Genomic DNA, 7791 nt, shown 5'->3' with positions numbered 1-7791 from the left:
TTGGTGAAGGTCTCCGTCCATTGGTGAAGGTCTCCGTCCATTGGTGAAGGTCCAGGAGGATTCCTGAAAGAAAACAGACGGGTGGAGATTTCATGTCAAACCCTTTAACTCCTCAATGTTCAAAAACATTCTGAGTTAAGTGTGATGCCAATACCTGTTGCATTTCTTGAGGAAGACAGCAGATCCGTTTGTTTGGGGGGGTATGAATGAACTGTGGTCCACCTGAAAACCCAGGACTCTGTCCGGCTGAAGTGAACTCTGGTGCGGTTCAAATGCATTATGTAAACAAGACCTCTTTTGGAGCACTTCCTGCTCCAAAAGCACTTCTGGGTAAATTCCACAAAGGAAAACCACAAGTCTAGCTAGCTCTAGCGGAAGAAATCGCTTATTCTTTTAAAAAAGACTAAAGAGAAATCCTACCACCGCTAAAATCTGATGTTAGTCCATTTTTGTTTACATTTCGTGAAGTTGCGCTTGTTGTCTTCCTTAGAGGTTTTTGTGTGTTTCTTTCTGTGGTTCTTGCTGCAGCTCCACCGCAGGCGAGGAGGGGAACTGTTTTTTTAGAGTTTGGTTGGTTTGACACAACGCAGTGAGAAAGAGAACTGCAGCAACTGAAAATGTAACAAATGTTGTGATTTATCAGACTAACAGGCATGAAAACGCTCTTACTTTATTCTTTTGTCAGACCATTCTTATTGGTTTTCAGTTTCTTTTCAGTTTTACTTCAAGTTCAGCTGTTGTGTTACTTAATCTCACTCCCTCATTTCTTCTCTTTCTGACTGTTGCTGCACTTCAAATCACAAACATGACAAGAATAATAATGAAGCTGAGTATGATGCAGAAGAGACGAATGACAGAGCAGAGAAGACACCAGGTTGGATTCATCATTTCTTCTTGCTTCTGCATAGACGGATCCTCCAAAGCCCCAGTCTGAGGCGGTGATGTCTGTGCAGAGGAGGTTCGATGCCAAGTGGTTCTGGTAGAGGTTTGGGTTTTAGTTCTCAAAAAAATGACACCAACTAAACCCAGGTCACGTCAGACCAGAGGGAAAAAAATGATTAGTAGGGAACTGATGAGCATGTGGCTTCCTGTGTGTGTGTGTGTGTGTGTGTGTGTGTGTGTGTGTGTGCGCGTCTGAGAAGACACACTACCTGACCTCTCATGTTTCAGTCAGAGAAGCAAAGCTGAAGACGGCAGACGGACCCAGAGAGAGGAAGACGAGCTGGAAAACAGACCAATAGGTAACTGTCCTGCCGGGAATCGGATGTTTACCGGATTTAGTTTGGAAAAAGCAGAAGGTAAGCTTGAGTCAAGTGTTTCAGATGGAAGCGAGGTGTGATATAAACCGTGTGTGTGTGTGTGTGTGTGTGTGGTGGAGCATGCAGAGCTGAGATTACACAGTGGGGTCAAACCTTGATCTGTTGGATGGGTTTTCGATGATTGTGGTTTCTAAAAACAGCCTCTCCACTGCTCCAAGTGGCACTTTCATCCGGAAACCTTCTCTCCGATTTACATCTGGTCTTAATTCAAATCACTTGTTTTCCACATGAACTGATTGTTATGTTTACATTTTTTTTAAAGTGAAAATAGAAGCGCCTCCCTGGAGGTTTTGTTTTTAAACTGGTTCTGGTTGAGTCGCACTCCTAATGAATTCAATTAAAAACTTCTCAAAATAAGAAGGAAAATGTAAGGAGTAAGTTGTATTTTGCTCTTAATTTGGTTATGGGGCAAATTTAACTGTTACACAACATGAAAAATTTTTTTGTTTTACTTTAAACTGAAGGGGAAGCCAGTTAAAGAGACACATTTTGTACTGTAGCAGTGAGAGGGACACCTGATGAAATCCAGTCAAACGAGAGGTACAGTAATCCAGGCGTGAGGTGATAAAAGCATGGATCAGTGTCTCTCTGTGGCGTCTAGACAGGACTGAAGGCAAGCGGACTGGACCGCAGCGTTGACAAGTGAGTCAACTTTTAGGCTGGGATCCATTTTTACACCAAAGTTAGTGATGTTGGGTTTTTTTATGCAGGACTAAATCAAAAGAAGAGATAAATTTGTTAAAAATAAAGAAGAAGGTTCCCCCAGGAAACTTGCTAAGCCTGAAGGCAGGGGGTGTTTATCGTGTTTTTGAGTTAAAAAATGTTTAAAATTGACAGTAACTTTGAAAATACAAAATAATAAAACAAAAACCTAAAATAAATAAATAAACCTGATGATTACTTTTACTCAGGTAAAAGTAGCAATACTTTAATATATTTTTATTCAAGTCAAAGTAAAAAGTAGACAAGAAATTACTGAAGAGTGAAAAAGTCTTTGGTACGAAGTTTGCTCACGTACTGAGAAACTGATCAAACTATTAATCATTTAATATTTGAAAATTACATCATGAGACGGACCAAAACATAAAGATAAGTGGAAATTTTGGTATTTTTAGGACCAAAATAACAATAATTTATAGAAGTAGCAAAAAAGAATATAATTAGGCAAAATATTATAAATAAATCAGTTTATTTCATTTAAAAATTATGAAACTTTAACAGAAACTGTAGGTGTGTGTCTGTGTCTGGTGAATTTTTATTTAAAACGTGTTTTTTTTAATTATTCAGTGGTTAGAAAATCTAAACATTTTACTCAGGTAAGAGTAGAAATACTTCAAAATAAAACTACTCAAGTAAAAGTAAAAAGTATTTGGTAAAACATCAAGTGCTGAGTAACTGATTAAATCATTAAATATTTAAAAATTACATATTAGACAGACCAAAATATAAAGTTAAGTGGAAATTTTGTCATTTTTAGTACCAAAATGACAATAATTCATAACAAAAAATTATTAAATTGAGCAAAAGATTACTATTATTTCTTTCTTTTATTTATTTATTTATTTTTCAAAAATTTTCATATCAAATTCTGGAACTTTAATAAAAACTGCAGGTGTGGTGAATTTTTGGCTGAAACGTGTTTGTTTTTCATTCAGTGGGCAGAAAATCCAGAAATTTTACTCAAATTAAGAGTAGAGATGTTTATAATAAAATAACTTAAGTAAAAATAAAAAGTACAGCATAGTGAAAATACTCCTAAAAGTACATAACAAAGTTATGTTAGTAAATAAAACTACTGCCCTAGAACTGAGCCCTGCGGTTCTCCCAGCGGTGAAGAAACCGGACCTGGAGGCTGAAGGGAGAAGAGAAACTGTGTTTTTCTGCCTCTGTTTGCTGGTCAGAGCAGCAGCTCGGATCCCAGCAGCAGCGCCGGAGCTCCAGTCGGCCCAGAACCATCCACTCGGATGGTTCTGGGCCCGACGTGTGAAGCAACATCAGCAGGACGATCCCGTGACAGTAAACCTAAGACCGCAGCAGGGAGCTACGCTCTGCCACATTATCCATCACTAAATATGACTCAGACTTTTAATAGTTTAGGAGCCGCTTGATGAGGAGGATGATGATGATGATGATGATGAGCTTCAGGTTCAGTTTGGTCCGGGGTTAGCATAAACTAGCAGAAGTTATTTATGGGTCGGTCTGTGTTCAACCTACCGATCAGAGATCAGATATTAACAACTGCTGCCACCAACAACTGTTGGGGTTTAAATTAGCTCAGTGAGGCTGTGGCCCGGCTAACCGCTAACTGAACAGGGTCACGCTGAAAGGTCAACCATCTGCCAGAGGAAGCAGCAGTTAGCCGGTCAGATTAGCACGGCAGGCTTTGCATTAGCTTGGTATGTAAGCTAGGAGGTGAGCTCACGTTTTCTTCCTCGGGAAACTTTCAATCTGGGCAAATTATCGCGCAGGTCGGGTTGCTGCAGCTGAGCAGCACGGGTTGCACAGGTGAGCCCTGCGGGACAGAGCGGTCAGCAGGTCGAGTCTCCAGCTGCACTGCAAAACATTCAACATTACCAAGTCGTTCTAGTCCAGCTTCTAGTGCAAAGATCCCAGTGCAATTTAAATCAGACAAATCGAATATTTAAATTAACTTTTCAGTAAGAAATAGCAGCTTGTTTTAAGTAAATAACTCATTAATATTGATGAAACATTCAAGTTCAATTGGCAGATTAATTAATTTATAACATGGGAAGAATGTTTTGTTAAAAGTGAAATAATCTGCCAGTGCATTTTTAAAAATCAATATTAAGAAATTATTGGCTTTAAACAAGCTACTAATTTTTATGGAAAAGTTACATGTACATTACTTTTGTCTTATTTTAAGTGCTGTAAAATATTTGCACTAAAAGTAAACCAAAATTTTTGGTAAGATTTTGTGATTTTACAGTGTAGTTGAGACCATCGCAACAGACTGAAGCCTTTAGTCATCCAGTTTTTGGCAAAAAGAGAAAAACAAAAAACAAGAAAATGATCAAGTTTGTTTAAATTGATTATACAATACATTTATTGAAGCATTATTTTAATACATTCTGATTTAAAACAAAGCAGTGAACCTCAGGTAATATTAACATTCATAATGAGTAGAGTGAAAAATGTACAAAATGAATGAGATGCAATACAATCAACATGAATTGTTCCATTTCACCAAAACATTTGGATCTCCATCATCGATCCTCTGCAAAATATGTGAATGGAAATAAACAGAAGAGAAACACAAACCAGTGAGGCAGCTGGAGAAAATGGCTGCAGTCTGCAAGAAAACATAAAGATTTTACAAACTGCAGCGCGAATGAGTCCAGATTTACCTTCTTCCTGAGTGATGGGCGCCTCAGGGTGAGACAGGAGGCAGATGAAGTGATGCCGCCATCAGGCCTGGTGTTTACTGCAGCTGTTCAGGTCAAAGTTCATCTGCATTATGAGGTCAGCAGCACTACTTCAACATATTTTACTCAAGTAAGAGTAAAAACCAGCCGTCCAAGAAATTACTGGTAAAAAGTTACTCAAGTACAGAGTCACTGACCAAATTATCAATCATTTCATATTTAAAAATTACATCTTCAAACGGACCAAAATATGAAGTTCAGTGCAAGTTTTGGTATTTTAAAGACGAAAATGTCAATTATTCATATAAACAACAAAAAATGATAAAATCATTTTTCCCAAATCAGTTTCTTTCAATAAAGAAAATGTGAAACTTTAACAGAAATAGAAACTGCAGGTGTGTCTCTGAGTTTGTGGAGTTTAGGTTTTAACCTAAAACAAACATGTTTTAAGTTAAAACATGTTTGTTTTTCATTCATGGAAGAAAATCCAGAAATTTCACTTCAGTAAAATTTCATAAATTTTTACTAATTACATTTTTACTAATTTCATAATGAAATTAGTAAAAATACTCCTAAAAGTACATTGTTTTCCAGATAGTTACACAAGTAAGTGTAACTAGTTACTACCCAACTTTGAACGCAGAAATTTTCCAAGATGACAAAACAAGAATTCATAGGACTGAAAATACGAAACAAGATATGAGTGAAAAATTAAGGGAAATGTGGAAATAAATTTGGTGATTTTGCAGAAATTTATTGAAACATCACAGCAACAGTGAAGAGTTTCTTCAAGATCAAAATTTCCTCCACATTATTAAGACAAAAAATCTCTTCATACTTATTTTGATACTCCAGCAGCAGTTCTCTCCCCGACCACTAGGCGTCACTACTGAGAGGAGTAACACTCCTCCTCCACAGCAGGAATCGCAGCAGAATAAGAAACCTACAGTCAGAAGCAGAACCGTCATGTTTACCTGAAATAAAAAAGGCTTTTATGCAGAGTTGTGTAGTAACTAGTTACATTTACTTGAGTATTTTTTGAGGGGAAAAATTTACTTTTAGGAGTATTTTTGCTACGCTGCACTTTTAACTTTTAAGTAATTTTATTATGAAGTATTGCTTCCTCACAATTTATTGAAGTAAAATTTCCAACAAAAACTATTAATTTCTAGAATTTTTTTTCCCACTTTCTTAAGATTTACGTTTCAAACGTAAAAAAATACTAGAAAATTTCTAATCTCGGTTTTTCTGAACTTTTTTCTCACAACATTTTGAGTTTTCTGGCAGATATAACCTTTGTTTCTGTCTATGACCCTATAAAGTCGTACAGCTGCAGTTTATACATTTTTATAAATATCATATTGAAAGAAACTGATTTGAAAAAAAAATACTTTGCCAGATCTTGTCGTTTTGTAATGACATTATTTATATGAATTATTTTCATTTTAGCCCTTAAAATACCAACATTTCCACTGAACTGAAACACTTTTTTGCTTAAGTAATTTCTTGGACGGCTACTTTTTACTTTTACCTGAGTAAATTTATGTTGAAGTCGTGCTACTTTTACTTGAGTATAATTTTTGGCTCCTCATCCAATCTCTGATTTTAAGACACAAACATCTTGAAACAGTAAATAATCTAAACTAAATCCAGAAACGAATCAATGAGAGTGACTGAATTAACACAAGAAATAAACTAAGATGGCAAGAAATAAGCGAATAAACAGTAAATAAATGATCAAAACAGACTTTGATTAAACTAAGATTGTGTCAGTTTCTGTAACTGCTTCTCTACATTTCAACTTATTTAGTTACATTTTCTGTCAAATATAATATTTCAGATCTTCTATAAAATTAAATCTGTTAAATCTGTATATTCATTTCCTGAAAATTGCTGCTGACTCAGTCATTGTTACTTAATTTCTGTCTTACTAATATTGACATTTAGCCTCATTTTAGAGACAAATATCCCTCTGCTTTCCTTCCTGATGATCCTGTAACGTTTGTAAACTTTCATTTTAACTGGACGTCACATTTCTAACGTCCTCAGAGTGATTTCTGCGTTCAGATAAAACGACAAATGTTTTCTGATTGTATCTTCTTCCTGGCCCGATCAGAGTTTGAGAGGCGTCTCTGAAGGTGTGTTTCTGGCTCAAGCCATAAAACTTAAGAGATTTATGAATTTTTCAAGCATTTTGCTTCAGAAGCAAAACCGAACTGGAGTCTCTGACACACGTGTGACGGCAGCACATATGCTTTAGGAGTTAGACGTTTCTTGGCATCTGAACTGCAATGCGATCCTTTTGGCGTGTGTGTGTGAACATGTGTGTGTGTGTGTGTGTGTCGGTGTTTGGCAGCAGCTCCACACCGCGGCTCGTTTCTGTCCGCAGAGATTTCCGAGGGAAACTGGAGAAACGGGCGTGGACTGTCGCAGAGTTTGTCTCTCGCGACGACTCAATCAGAGGCGAACGCAGCAAAATCCAACACCAGCATTCAGGGCCGCCGCTCCGGAGAACACAACCCGGCTGCTGCATGCGTCTGTTCGCAGTCCATGCAGCTGTTTGATGCATGTGGTGCTGGATCAGTTCGGCACAAATACTTAGCCTGTTATTTAGTGGATGTCAGCAGACGCCAGCAGCCATTAGGCGAGAACTGAAGGGAGGGAAGGAGTTGTCTGAGGTTTTATCCTGACCTCATCAACCTGAAGGTGAAACTGCTGCTGGGGTCATTGACTCTGATTAACAGATTCAGGTTTTCAAAGGGATTGAAGTTGGTTTGGCGTGAAAATGCATTTAATCGTCAAGAAGTGTATGAAAAAATACTAAATCTTACCAAGTGTACGGATGCACCTGTCAGGATAATACATTTTGCTAGACGATAAATTGTCCCAGAATTTATTGCGATTGCTGTTTTGAGACCGTTTGTAAGTAATATAATACAGGAACACATTCTCAAAGATCAATAAACTTTACATTCTACAAAAATGGAACTGGAAGACACTTTAAATATCACATATAAACAAAAAAAAGAATGATAGAGTCTCTGTAATCCTTCAAAAAAGGGGCCAGTTGAAACCACAACACCAGGCTG

At 37.2% G+C, this 7791-nt stretch overlaps 1 protein-coding gene across 1 annotated transcript in view; it reads left to right on the top strand.

The window, feature by feature from the left end:
- Positions 1-1133: 1133 nt before the first annotated feature.
- The window catches only part of LOC103469033 (sodium channel protein type 4 subunit alpha B-like), a 29579-nt gene continuing 22921 nt past the window's right edge, over positions 1134-7791 (top strand). The window contains exon 1 of the mRNA XM_008416503.2: positions 1134-1298. The gene's annotated coding sequence lies outside the window, so the exon portion shown is untranslated. The remainder of the gene's footprint in view (positions 1299-7791) is intronic.

This window comes from Poecilia reticulata, linkage group LG8 (genome assembly GCF_000633615.1).
Source record: "Poecilia reticulata strain Guanapo linkage group LG8, Guppy_female_1.0+MT, whole genome shotgun sequence".
Taxonomy (NCBI): domain Eukaryota; kingdom Metazoa; phylum Chordata; class Actinopteri; order Cyprinodontiformes; family Poeciliidae; genus Poecilia; species Poecilia reticulata.
This window is presented reverse-complemented; position numbering and strand designations above follow the sequence as displayed.